Genomic DNA, 14,709 nt, shown 5'->3' on the forward strand with positions numbered 1-14,709 from the left:
TTTATAAAAGGAAAGTCAACAAATTTTCTGTTCAACAACTTAAAGACTATCGGCAGAAAAGTGGGACAAGGTATACCATGAATGCAATCTTTTGCACACTAACTCTGCTTATGACCACTTTGAAAAAATTTTCCTAAAAAATTATAATATGCACTTCCCAATTAAAGAAAACTTAATAAAAGAAAAGTACTTGAATGTCCTTGGATCACTAAAGGTATTCAAAAATCATAAAAAAACACAAACTTTATATCAAATACTTAAAAATAAAAATGGGGCAAACCTAAATGTTTACAAACAGTATAAAAATTTGTTTAAAGAATTTAAAAAAAATGCAAAGAAAAACTACCGTAAACCTTTTAAACTACTTTGCATAGCGGGGTAACTTTAAATGCAATTCTTTCTTTTTTTAAAAAGTTGTAATTATGGCAAGAATTTATATGAAACTGTTCAAACATCAAAGTATTAAAAATAGTTTATATTTTGATTATTTAAAGTTTTACTTTGTTTATCGGTTGTTATTGTTCCTTTAAAAAATGAATTAAATATTTCAGATATTTTTCTCATAAAAAATAGTCAAAATACTTTGTACACTGCCTCAGCTAGTGTAGCAGCTTGTTGTCTAAGTAGCATAATTTTCGTTTATAAATTTATTTAACATATAAAATACAAGAAAGTTTTTTTAGCCTACTATAGTTATGTTCCATTGCTATAGCATAACATACTTTATTGTATACACTTTTTCCCATACTTATTATATGATATATTTTTTATACAAGATTTAAAATTTATCAGTGTTCTGCAAAAAAAGTATAAGTTTGTGTGTGTGTATACTTTTTTTGCAGAAAACTGATAAATTTTAAATCTTGTATAAAAAATATATCATATAACATGTGTGTGCACATTCAATATTATGTCGAATTAAATTTGTTGAAAGTACTGTTATTCATCTTTAAATTTGTTTTTGTTTAGCATTTCATGGCAGTATTTTCCCACTTTTATACAAAAAAAATTTATACAAGGCAGTATATAAATTATACTAAGTGCCGGTTTTCAAATTTTATGATAACAATAAACGTTATTAGATAAAAAAATTATTAGATATTCATTGGGTGCAATTTGCCACTTTGTATAATAAAGTTTAAAAACTTAATCCAAAAACACGTGGAAAATCCATAGTTTTTACAAACATGCAAAAATTAGCAATTGTACAACATGTTATGTTACGTCAATCATGTTTAGTGCCTCTAGTCAAATTGTTTTTGGTTATGTTTATAAAGCTGACCATTTATGGACAACAAGAACCGAAAGTAGACCACTTAATGTATAATACAATCAAAGCCAGGCCGGTTTGATTTTATTCACTTTTTTGACTGGTTTGTTATTGTTCTTTGTCAAATTGTAGGAACGTTCCTATTAGTTATAATCTAAGCAATCTTTACAGTAAAAAGGTACTTAAATTTACTTAAAAAAATAGTATCTTGTTGTGAAAGAAACAGTATCTTGTTTTATAACTGGTAAATCTACCCATTTATTGCAACCTCTTGATGTTACATTTTATGGATCTCTTGAAAAATATCGGAGGAAAATACATGGTCAATCGAAAACCTCTTGTTCGAAAAATGCACAGACAATTACAAAAATTAATTATCCTTCGTTCTTTATTTACTTATAAACATTTTACTTGTCAGATCAAGAAGTAATCAACAACTTAGTAGCTTAGTGGTTTTGAATGAAATATGGGATTTACCCATTAGATATAAGTATTATCTTCAATCATTTTGCCAGATGGAAGTTGTAATTTTAGTACGCCTAGCACTAATAAATGTACTTTAACAATTATTTCATGTTGATGTCAAGGAGAAAGCAGGCTCAAAGGGTAAAAAATAATTACTTTTGACCTTGTTAAAAGTATTTTTTTGAGGATTTTTTGGCAAAATGTAAAGATGTTTCACTTGCATAGTCTGTAAGTGAAACTGATGTAAATGGTACTTTTTTTATGCTAGTTTAGTTAAAACATACCCATTAAAATAAAATACTAAATGGGTGTTTATTATGAAATAGTATTATACTATTTTGGCAATAATAAATTAATGTGAAACTAAACTGTTGTTTTTATTAAATTTTAAAAGAAAACGATGCGTTTTAGAATGGATTTTGCTTTTACAAAGAACGCATTCAAAGTTACCCATTTATGGGGAAACTTTGAATGACTCTTTAAATTAATATTATGCAAAATGCTTTTATTTAAATATAATTTTGAATTTGAATTATGTAGGAGTCAATCCCAGCCCCTATATTCATTTTGGTTAATTTCAAATATTATCAATAGTGAAGGTAGAGCAAGTAAAAATATCTCAAAAACGTTCAAAGTAACACAGGTTTACGGTACTCAAACAAAAAACTCAAATGGTAATATTAAAAAAACTTCGGATATCATGAAAGAAATAATTGGGATTAAAAGCTGCAAATTAAATAGTTTGCCAGCTCAATTTGTCACAGACAACAAAAAGTATGACAATAATAATAAACAAGACAATAATAAACCAACTAAAAATTAAAAATGATATAGTTATTGAAAGAGCTCATAGAATAGGCCAACCTAAAGAAGATAAAAAACCAAGAACTATTGTCCTAAAGTTGTTAAATTTTCAAGACAAAACAAAAATACTTAATGCTACAAAAAACTTGCGAGGAACAGGGATTTATGTTAATGAGGATTTCGCTAAAGAAACGATCGAAAACCGAAAAAAGTTGTGGGATCAAGTCAAAAAGCTGCGACTCGAAGGTAAGTATGCAGTTATTAAATATGATAAAATTTTTTCTAGAGAATTTCGGAAGTAAATGAGTTCGTTCTTAAAAAGAATTCCTTTTTAATTTATTTGTTATAACTAATCATGGCTTTAAAAAGTGACTTTTGAAACTCTTGCCTTTAATTTTTTTGAAACGAAATTTTTTTCATTACACGAAAACTCCGACCCAGATATTAATTATTTTCATGATACAAAAATCGAATGTTCTTACTATTATCCAAGTGAATTAAAAGGAATTCTATTTAAGAATGTTAACAAAGAAAGCAACGTTCAAATTAGAATTCTACACGTAAATATCAGAAGCATTAATTGTAATTTTGAAAAGTTCCAAAATTTACTTGAGGAAACTAAATACTTTTTTAATATTATTTGCTTGACTGAAACTTGGGCTACCTCAAACGACACTAATAAAAATTCTAATTTTTATATTTCTCATTTTGAAATGATTTCTCTTGAAAGGCAAATAAATAAGCGTGGTGGTGGAGTTCTAATTTACGTTCTTGAAAATATTAGGCATTGCTGTAGAAATGATCTTTCCGTTTCTGACGGCGATGGAGAAATATTAACAATTGAGATTATTAATGAACGAACAAAAAACATTTTAATTAGCTGTTGTTATCGACCGCCAGATGGCGTGAGCGAGAACTTGAGTGGGGCGACTGAATAAGTGCGAATTTTATAACTGCGAATCTGCATAAGTGCGACTGGCATAAGTGCGAACTGGCATAAGTGCGAACTGGCACAAGCACGAACTGGCATAAGTGCGAATCACTTGCAAAAACTGGCATAAGTGCGAACTAGCACAAGCGCGAACTGGCATAAGTGCGCCAAAAGAATTTGCAAACATTGGCATAAGTGCGAACTGGCATAAGTGCGAAACAATTGCAAAAACTGGCATAAGTGCGAACTGGCACAAGCGTGAATTAGCATAAGTGCGCCGAAAGAATTTGCAAACATTGACATAAGTGCAAATTGGCATAAGTAGCGAATTGGCAAGTTCGCACTTATGCCAATTCGCACTTATGCCAGTTCGCACTTATGCCAATTCGCACTTATGCCAAAGCTTGCAAATTCTTTCAGCGCACTTATGCCAGTTCGCGCTTGTGCCAGTTCGCACTTATGCCAGTTTTTGCAATCGATTCGCACATATGCCAGTTCGCACTTATGCCAATGTTTGCAAATTCTTTCGGCGCACTTATGCCAGTTCGCGCTTGTGCCAGTTCGCACTTATGCCAGTTTTTGCAATTGTTTCGCACTTATGCCAGTTCGCACTTATGCCAATGTTTGCAAATTCTTTCGGCGCACTTATGCCAGTTCGCGCTTGTGCCAGTTCGCACTTATGCCAGTCTTTGCAACTGCTTCGCACTTATGCCAGTTCGCACTTATGAAATTCGCACTTATTCAGCCTCCTCACTTGAGCATGTTTTTACAGCAAAAAGTTATTGCGAAAGGTAACAACGAAAAGAAAAAAAACTTTCTAATCGGTGATTTTAATATGAATTGTTTTGACTACAATGACGATAACAAAGTTAGAAATTTTTATGATGCAATTTTTGAATCTGGAGCAATTCCTTTAATAAATCTTCCAACTAGAGTAACAAAAAATTCAGCAACCTTGCTGGATAATATTATTTCCACAGACTTGTTCAGCAGTGATATAAAATTGGGCTTCTTAAAAACAGATATTTCAGACCACTTTCCTATTTTTCTAACCATAAACACTAACCAACCACAACCAAAATTAAATAAAGTTATAAAAAAACGTTTTTTTAAACCATCAAATATTGAGTCTTTCAAAAATCAGCTCTCATTATTACATTGGAAACACTTAAATTTTAATGAAAACGCAAACAACCTTTATGAAAAATTCTTTGAAACATTCACCTCTATTTACGAATCTAATTTCCCAATTGTTACAGTTATATTAAAAACAAAACACTTTAATAATCCCTGGATTACCAAAGGATTCAAAAAATCATCGAAAACAAAACAAAAGCTATACATTAAATATCTGAAAACAAAATCACCAGCTAGTGAAAAAATTTACAAAGATTACAAAAATCTTTTCGAAAAAATTCGAAAAAATTTAAAAAAAACTTACTATTCAAAATTAATTAATAAAGTTAAAAATGACTCAAAAAGCACTTGGAAAGTATTAAAAGAAATTACTGGAAAACAAAAAACATGCTCAAGCTTTTTGCCACAAATGCTGAAAGACGATAACAATAGCTTGTATGAACCACAAATAATAGCTCATGAATTCAATTAATATTTCACTGAAATTGGATCAACTCTGTCAAGAAAAATACCAAATACCCAAACCTCATTTTATGATTTTTTGGTACCTATTGATAAAGATATTTGCTCTGAAGAATTATCTGCCGAACTATCATTTGATGAGTTTGAAAAAGCTTTCAAATCCTTAAAAAAAAAATAAAGCACCTGGTGCAGATTAAATAAACGGGAATATTGTTATAGATTGCAACGAACAATTAAAAAATGTTCTTTTTAAAATTTTCAGAGCATCAATTCATCAAGGTATTTTTCCTGAACGTTTAAAACTTGCCAGGGTTACCCCTATCCATAAAGAAGGCGACAGATCCGATATCAGTAACTATCGTCCTATCTCTGTTCTTTCTATATTTTCAAAAATTTTAGAAAGAATTATCTTCAAAAGAGTATACAATTATTTTAATTACAACAACTTATTTCGTGACAATCAGTATGGTTTCAGAAAAGGAAGTTCAACTGAACATGCCATTATTCAATTTATACATAACATCTCTGAATCTTTTGAAAAATCTCAATATACACTAGGTGTTTTTATTGACCTATCAAAAACTTTTGATACGGTCGATCACCGAATTTTAATCAAAAAAATTAAACATGGTTCAAACAATAAAATTTTAAAATGGTTTAAAAGATATTTAACAAATCGAAAACAACTTGTGTATAGTAATGATGGTCAGCAAAGTGAACCCCTGAGCATAACCTGTGGTGTTCCACAAGGTTCTATTCTCGGACCACTACTATTTTTAATCTATGTAAACGACTTAAACAATGCTTCCAAATTGAAAAATATAATGTTCGCTGATGATACTAATCTTTTCTTATCCCATACTGATGTTTATGAACTCTTTTCAACTACAAACAAAGAACACAATCTCATTTCTAATTGGTTCAAAGCTAATAAATTAACTTTAAATATTACCAAAACAAAATGGATTATCTTTCACTCCTGCGCAAAAAAACGTTTTTTACCAAGTAATATGGCTCAAATTTATATTGATGAAACGATAATAAAAAGAGATACCGTTATAAAATTCTTAGGTGTTTATCTTGATGAGAATATTACTTGGAGAAAACATATTGATCATATAAGCACAAAAACTTCTAAAAACATTGGCATTTTATACAAAGCCCGAAATTATCTAAACAAAAAAACTTAACCCAACTCTATTATTCATTTATATACAATTATATAAATTATGCAATCATTGCCGATCGCTTTAAAAATATTTTAAATGTGAAAAGCGGATCGCTTTTCACATTTAAAATATTTTTTTGATTATATGAAGGTTCTAGATGTTTATAAACTGAACGTATTTAATGTCTTATGTTTTACTTTTATATGGAAAAACGATTTCTCTTTATTTGTTTTTAACGATCATTTTTTTTAAAACCAATAAATAAATACACATTAAGAAATTTTAGTTTTTTAAGTGAACCTATTTGTAGAACTAAGTTCAATCAATGTTTTATTTCATATCGTGCACCCCATCTTTGGAATAAAATAGTATTCCCAAACTTTGATCCTTCTATTACTCGTCCTGTTTTTAAAATTCAGTTAAAAAAATTAATTCTCTCTATGGACAACATTCTAAAATTCTACTAAAAATAAATGTAAAATGTATTTGTTAAATCTTCAGCTTATTATATATTAAAATGTGTTGTATCTTTGCATAATGTAAATACGTTAAATCTTATATGTATATATATATGTGTGTGTGTGTATATATATGTATATATATATATATATATATATGTTTTACATATATATATGTATGTGTATGTGTGTATATATATATGTATATATTCTATTTTATATATATAAGTTATAAATATTACTTTTTAAGGTTCCGATGATAAGATCCTTATGATCTTCTTTTGGAAACCTAGCTTTATATTGTTAGTACGCTGAATTGTATTATTTGCGTAATGGTATTACGACTTATGTTTATGTATTACGGCTTATGAATTATGTAACACGACTAACATTGTAAACTTAAACAAAAAAAAATAAATAATAATGCAATTTCTGAAAAAGCTAACAATTTTTTTGTCAATATAGGCCCAAATCTGGCTTCAAATGTCTACTGTCCAAACAGTACATTCGAAACTTATCTAACAACGAACTAATATTTAAACAACAAACTAATATTTAAAGAACTAAAAACTGATGAACTCTAAAATGCAATAAACTCTGTTAAAATAAACAAGTCTCCAGATAAAAGTGACATTTGCAGTAATGTTGTTGTTGATGTCTTTTCAGAAACACGCAGACCTATTTTTGAAATATTCAAATCATCAATTAAGACTGGAACTGTACCAGATAAGTTAAAAGTAGCTAAAATTGTACCTATTTTTAAAACCATTTCTAATAAATAATTACAGATCAATCTCAATATTTCTAACCTTTTCTAAAATACTTGAACGAATAATCTATTATAGATTATGTGAATACCTAATTCAAAACAAATTCCTAAATATAAAACAATTCGGCTTTTAATCACAGCACTCAACAGAACATACAATTTTAGATTTAGTTAAAAGCATAAGTGAATCTTTTAATAAAAAGTAATTTGTATTAGGAACTTTTATAGAACTATCCAAAGCATTTGACACAATTAATCATGATATCTTTCTAAAAAAAAAGGAAAAATACGGAATAAAAAATACTACCCTAGATTGGTTTAAAAGTTATCTGTGCAACAGACAACAATGTACTATTTCTAATGGTAATAAATATTCAAATTTACTAAAAATAAAATGCGGAGTTCCCCAAGGTTCGATTCTTGGTCTTATTTTTAATTTATATTAACGGTCTTCCACAATCCTTAAAAAACTCGATACAATGTTTGCTTTTGACACATTTTGTTCAAAAATGTTTCATTTATCAGCATCAATTAAAAATCTCTTTGAATATGTGAACAATGACCTTGAGAATCTAAACATTTGGTTTAAAGTAAATAAATTATCTTTAAATACAGAATAAAAAAAAAATCTTGTTTCACTCCAACCAGAAAAAAAAAACAATATATCAAGCATGCTACCATTACTAAAAATTGATAACATAAACATCAAAAAAACTAAAACCATTAAATTTCTTGGGATAATTATTGACGAAAAGATTACTTGGAAAGCCCATATAAAAACATTAATTACAAAAATATCAAAAAGTATCGAAGAGTCTCCAAAGTCAAACCTATACTTTCTCAGGAGTATCTAAAAATTCTTTACTTTTTTTATATACAAAGTTATCTAACATATGCTAATATTGGCTGGGGAAGTACAAATAAATCTAAACTAAATTCTCTATACATACACCAAAAACACGCATCAAGATTTATAATAAAAATAAATTCACTCATGTCGATTCTTTACTTAAAAATTTGAATGCTTTAAATATCTATCAAATTAACGTCTACCAAAATATTTTACTTATGCTCAAATATAAACTTTGACTTGTCCCAACTCTTTTTACTAATTACTTTTTCAAACAAACGCCAACAGATATCTCAAACGAAGAACAGGAAACTTCACATTACCCATAAAACAAAAAAACTTTTAAGATTTTCATTTGTATACCGTGGCCCCTTTTTATGCATTAAAGTAATACCTTAAAATATTAAAAAAAGAATAAAATAGTTAGCAAATATAGTAAAATATTATTGAACAGTAGACCTTGAAAAGTTAACGTGTGTTTTATAAACTTACTTTTTAAATTTTTAGTTTACTGAAAGGTTTTCGATGAAAAGTTCTCTTAGCCTCCTGCGAGTTTTCTTATAACTGCATAGTATTATTATAACTGCATAGTATTATTATAATATTTTAATATATATTTTCAGCAGCATGTCACAAGCATGTCCCTAGTAGCCCTGTGGTGCGACGGACTTGCCTATATTTTTTAAATGCATGGGTTAATAGCCAGCACTTTATATTATAAACCACGAATTTTCAAATTAATTATTTTAACTCACTGTCGAACACGCATGCGTAAAACAGCATTGTTAACGCTCTTTAGATATTGTAAATATGTGTGGTGGTCATTTATATAAACTGGAAACATGAAAATATTATTTGTTTTTAAAGTATATAATAATGACTGTTGTTAAAAAAAAACAACCTCGGGCTTACAAAATCGAATGCTGAGCTTCTGATATCCAGGCTCAAACAGTGGAACTTGGTTAATGATAGCGTACAAGTCACAGATCAGAGGAAGCGGCATCAAAGATTCTTCAACTTCTTTAGTCAGCATAATGGGCTGTGCTTCTGCAACGATGTTACCGACCTATTCCAGGCTTCACAACTAACTCGCCATGCTTGGCTTATGTATGGCCCACCATCGGCGTCATTACTAGCCCACCATCGGCCGACAAGCATAGTCCAATCCAAGTCTTGCTCACCATTTAAGGCATGGTCGATGCATGTCCGTTTTTCGAACAGCGTTTAGCCGATGCTTTGCCATTGCCTTTTTTTATGCTACTTTTGGTTCATTTTGTTGTTTTTAACATTTATTGCTATAGCAATAAATATATATAAAAATATATTTTTATAAATAACTAATACTTTAATAAACGCGAGATTTTAACTCAGAGACTTTTGGGAGACAAATGCAAGATTTTAACTTAAAATTTTTAAAGTAAAACAAGTCAGAAAGAAAAAGGTGAGGCGGTGTAGTTTGCCTACCTGAAAAAGTCGCATAGGTGATATAACATAGAATGTGGGATATTTTAAACTATAAATATACAGTCATTTTAGAAATAAGCTTTATATTACCAAATATTTTTATTTCAATAAAAATGCCTTGCAATACAATACATATAAAAGTTTAAAACTTCTACTATCATTTCAATTTGATGATTGCATGAATTAACGTTTAGTACTTTTTGATATCCATATTTTTCTGTCTGTCAAGCTGATAGATTTAGCAATTACAAGCAAGTCACCCAAAATAGCCAAAAGTGAAGAAATCATAAAATAAGTATAAAATATAATAAAATATAATAAAATAATAAAATAAAATAATAAAATTGTAATCAAAATAGCTAAAAGTAAAGTAGTTGTAAAATAAACGATAAAAGTTTGTAATAAGACTAAATAAGAAATTAATAGATTTATCTCTTCTACATTAATTAAGTAATACATATTTTTATAAAAAATACAAAAAAAAAAGAAAAAAGAAAAAAAAGGAAGTATGAAAAATAAAAAAAACAACAACAAAAAACTCATTAGGTGCATATATATATACACTTGATGAGTTTTTTGTTGTTGTTTCCTTATATTTTATATATCAATTTTTATATCAATGAAATTTTTTGGGATGCAATAAAAATAATATCTTACGTTGTTTATCCAATAAATCAGAGCTTGTTGACTCCATGATAACATTAGATAATCGTGTTGTTTTCGAAAAAATACTCTCAATGAAATATTACATATAAAATTTATAAAAACATATTCCAATTATCTTAAAACTATAAATACATTGTGACCTACACAAATGTAACTATAAATATTCTGTATTTTAATAAAAGATTTCAATATATTAAACACCTTTAACTTGCAAAGGAATAAAGCAAAAGCATAAAGGAAGATCATCATTACTATTTGATGTCTTCATGTGCTAACGCTTGATATTACTCGGCCTCCGATTTTACTGCAATCTTTTTCTCCTGACAATGTGCCACGTGATTTAAAAGTTATTTAAACAGTTTTGAACCTAATTTCTAATAATAAATAGATATTAAAGCACTAAACTTGCATTAAAAAGTAGCGATATATTTATATATTATAACTTATCTATAGATTAATAAGCAACTGAAATAGACAAAAAAGTTATTTTAAATTTATAGTAAGCCACCAAATTATACGAGAAGTGTATATTAGCAATAGAGGTGGATGTGGTGGCGATGGTTTGATCCACCCTAAGATCAAAAACGAGTTGATTTTATAAATATTTATATCTTTACTAAAATGAGTAAAATTAGTACACAATATAAAATTATGTTATACAATCTTACGTATAAAAGTGATGTTTCTATTACGGAAGGAGTTACTAAACTAAAGTTATTACTAAACTTACTGATTGTTTGTTCTAATTTGTCTACAGAAAAAAAAGTGACTAAATAAAATGTAAGTATTAGGTATACAAAAATACAACTAACAACAATCTACATAGGCATAATAAAGAACTGTATTTGAAAACTAATAGTAAATGACGAAATACTAAATTAATTCATGTAATAGGGATATAACTGACTGATCCTCTCTAAAGCAAGTTCATCTAAACAAAAATTAAATAAACTTTTTTTTACAAAGTAATATAGAAATTTGCATATAGTAAGTCCATTTGTATATATATATATATATATATTATTATTATTATTATTATTATCATTATATTTATAATATACTATAGTATATATAATATATATAATAATAACTACTGAGCTATTGAATACAGAAAGTTACTAACTAATATTGTTGGCTGACGCCATTTCACTACAACTTTGAGCATCTAAAACAGCGAAAGAGATATTTAAGTTATACATAAATGTTTAGATAGTGGCCAAATAATAATTTAAAAACAGTTTAATAAATTTATATAAAAATAACTTATTTATTAGTTATAAATTATAATCTAAAGACATTCCTTGTTAAATAAAGACAACGTTCAAACTTCAAATTAGGTATGATTCATAACTAATTTGATTCATATCTAATTTATATTATGAATATGATATGAAATACTATGTGAACCTTTATTTTCTTTCTCTATATTGTTTCTAAATGAAATATAAAATTTAAGTCTTATTTTATTATTTACTGAAAATCGTTTTAATAAAACAATTTCTTTTAAATTTACAAAATTTTTAATCATATTTTCACTATAAAGTATCTAGGTTTATAATATCAATTTATGACATAAGTCAAATATTGCTAATAATAATAGTAATATGAATGTTTTATATAAAAAATATATATATATATAATTAATCAATGGACCCCTTTGTCTCCCGCGCTAACAACAGGGAAAATGTAAATTAGGTAACAAAAGTGCAGCAAGAAATAGGGTGACTGCTACATAATATTTTTCAACGAAATTTGGCAGGTGCATAGATAAATGAATAACTTAAAAATAAAAATTGAATAGAAAAAAAAAAGACTATATCCTGAACATTAACTTCACCACAGAAGTACGACCAAAACTTTGACATCAATAAACTCGTTAATATATCAATTGAGTGTAATTAAAACCAAATCGAAAATAAGCTTCAACTATTCCTCTTTCTAAAAATAATTTATGTTGAAAATCGTGGTTCAAAATTTTAGCACAAAATTCGGTGCCCGCAAAATGCAATTGTCACGTACCTATTTATACATATATATATATATATATATATATATATATATATATATATATATATATATATATATATATATATATATATATATATATATATATATATATATATATATATATATATATATATGTATATATAATATTATTTATTTTATATAAAATAAATAATATAATATGTAATAATAATAATATAAATAAATTCGTATTGCTATAAAAGATTTCTTATCATTCGTTAATGAATTCCAATAAAATTATAACAAATAGAAATCAATAAAAAGTAATAAGGAAACTGACATTTATTAAAAAGCTGAAGATTTTTATTTCATTTATTTTTTAATTCTTTACTTAAATAAAATTTACTCTTTAAGATTTTATTTAAAAATTCTTTATAAATGCAACGCATGCGCAAACTCAATTTTTTTTTAAATTACAAACACGGTTAAAGTCTGAAACAAGATCGGCATGATCGGCACAGTCGCCCGATCGTAAAACTATGAATATGAATGGCATCACCGGTGCAGTGATACCTGTCATCAGCTAATGAATCCCACGCATGGACCAAACATGGAGAGTTTGCTGGGTATAAGTATTGCATGTAACCCTATTGAATGATGCCTATTCATAGACAGTTCGTCCCGGAGCCTCAAAGCCGTGTTACTACACAATGGAAACAAATACCCGTCTTTTCTAAAGCCCACTCTGTGCATCTCAAAGAGAACTACTGGGTCTTTAAGAAGGATTCATGAAACTTCCTTGTTTCCTCTGTCTCTGGGACAAACACGCATTATTGCACAAAGGACTGGCCACAACGAACCGAGTTTTCTGTTGGAAAGAGCAATGTGTAGAGGGATTTGCTGATATAACCTTATAAAGTGTATATGCCACCGCTGCACATCAAGTTAGACCTCATTAAGCAATTTGTCACTGCTCTTGACAAGAAGTCAGCAGCATTTCAAATCTCCAAGATCATTTCCCAATGCTGTCCGAGGCTAAGGTCAGAGCTGGTATATTCGCCGGACCACAGATCATAAAGCTCATAGAATGTGAGGATTTTGCAAAGCTATTGAACAGGACGGAGAGAGCGGCTTGGAGCAGTTTTGTTGCCGTTGTTCAGGGCTTTAACTTTTAAAAAAATTAATAAAGTTATAAACAGTTATAAATAAATTAAGTTATAAATAAACAACAACAGCAGTTAAAACATATAAAACAATTTTTAAATTAAAATTAAAATGCAGAAATTTTTTTTTCTATAAGTCAGTTGAACCCTCGTCTTTGAGAGCCGCTCCTCAATCAGTCTTTTTCTGGAATTCCGGATATTTTTTGTTTAACTTTTGTTTTTCCGGATTTCAAAAAAGTCTTCCATAAATACAAGTTTTAATAAATATTTTTGCAATATATATGTTTTTTAAACTTTTTAAGTCATTACCCATAAAAAAAAAGAAAAAGTTTCAAAAAATTGGGAAAGCCTTTAGTTAAAGTCTAAACATTCTTTGCATATAAATAATAGTTTTTTCTATAGGCTTTTTATTTGTACGCGATCGCTAAGGACCCCTAATGGAAAGGGGCGAAATTTAGCGGAAAATCATTATATCGGTAACTCGAAATTTGATCGCATTTGATTTTAGTTATTTAAAACTACTATTATTTTACTTAAAAACTTATTATTGTCTTTTATTATTGTCTACGAAAGAAAAGTTACAAAATTTTATGTATATAAAATTTTCACTCGTAAAATCTCAAAATTTCAATAAAGTTTATCTGATGATGAAGATTTTATTTGTTGTTAATTTCAAGTAATGGAAAAAATGTATCTGATAAAGTAAGATCAAAAAGATCTATAAATGTGTACAAAGTTTATATGCAGTTGTACCAGATTACTGGTAATGTACTTTATGCAAACAAAGTTTATATGCAATTTTATCAAACTACTGGTGAAGATATGCAGTTTTACCACAAATAATGAAGAACTTTGTTTATTCTTGTGGATTATAAAGAGTTGAACATTAGAGTTTTTTTAAAAAGAAAATTTATACTGATTGCAAAACTAGCTTACATGTTCTATGTGATTATATGAACCCTGAGGAGATTTTGGTTTGGTATTTTGTTTCAACCTTTATTTTGATGAAACTGATATCTTTTTTATTACATAACTCTAATAAAACATCATCCTTAAACTAATAAACACTTGGTGAAGATTTAAAAAGTTTGGCTGGCTACATATAAAAGATGACTATTGGATATTGATACTCTATT

The sequence above is a fragment of the Hydra vulgaris genome, chromosome 03, assembly GCF_038396675.1.
Source record: "Hydra vulgaris chromosome 03, alternate assembly HydraT2T_AEP".
NCBI classification, from domain to species: Eukaryota; Metazoa; Cnidaria; class Hydrozoa; order Anthoathecata; family Hydridae; genus Hydra; species Hydra vulgaris.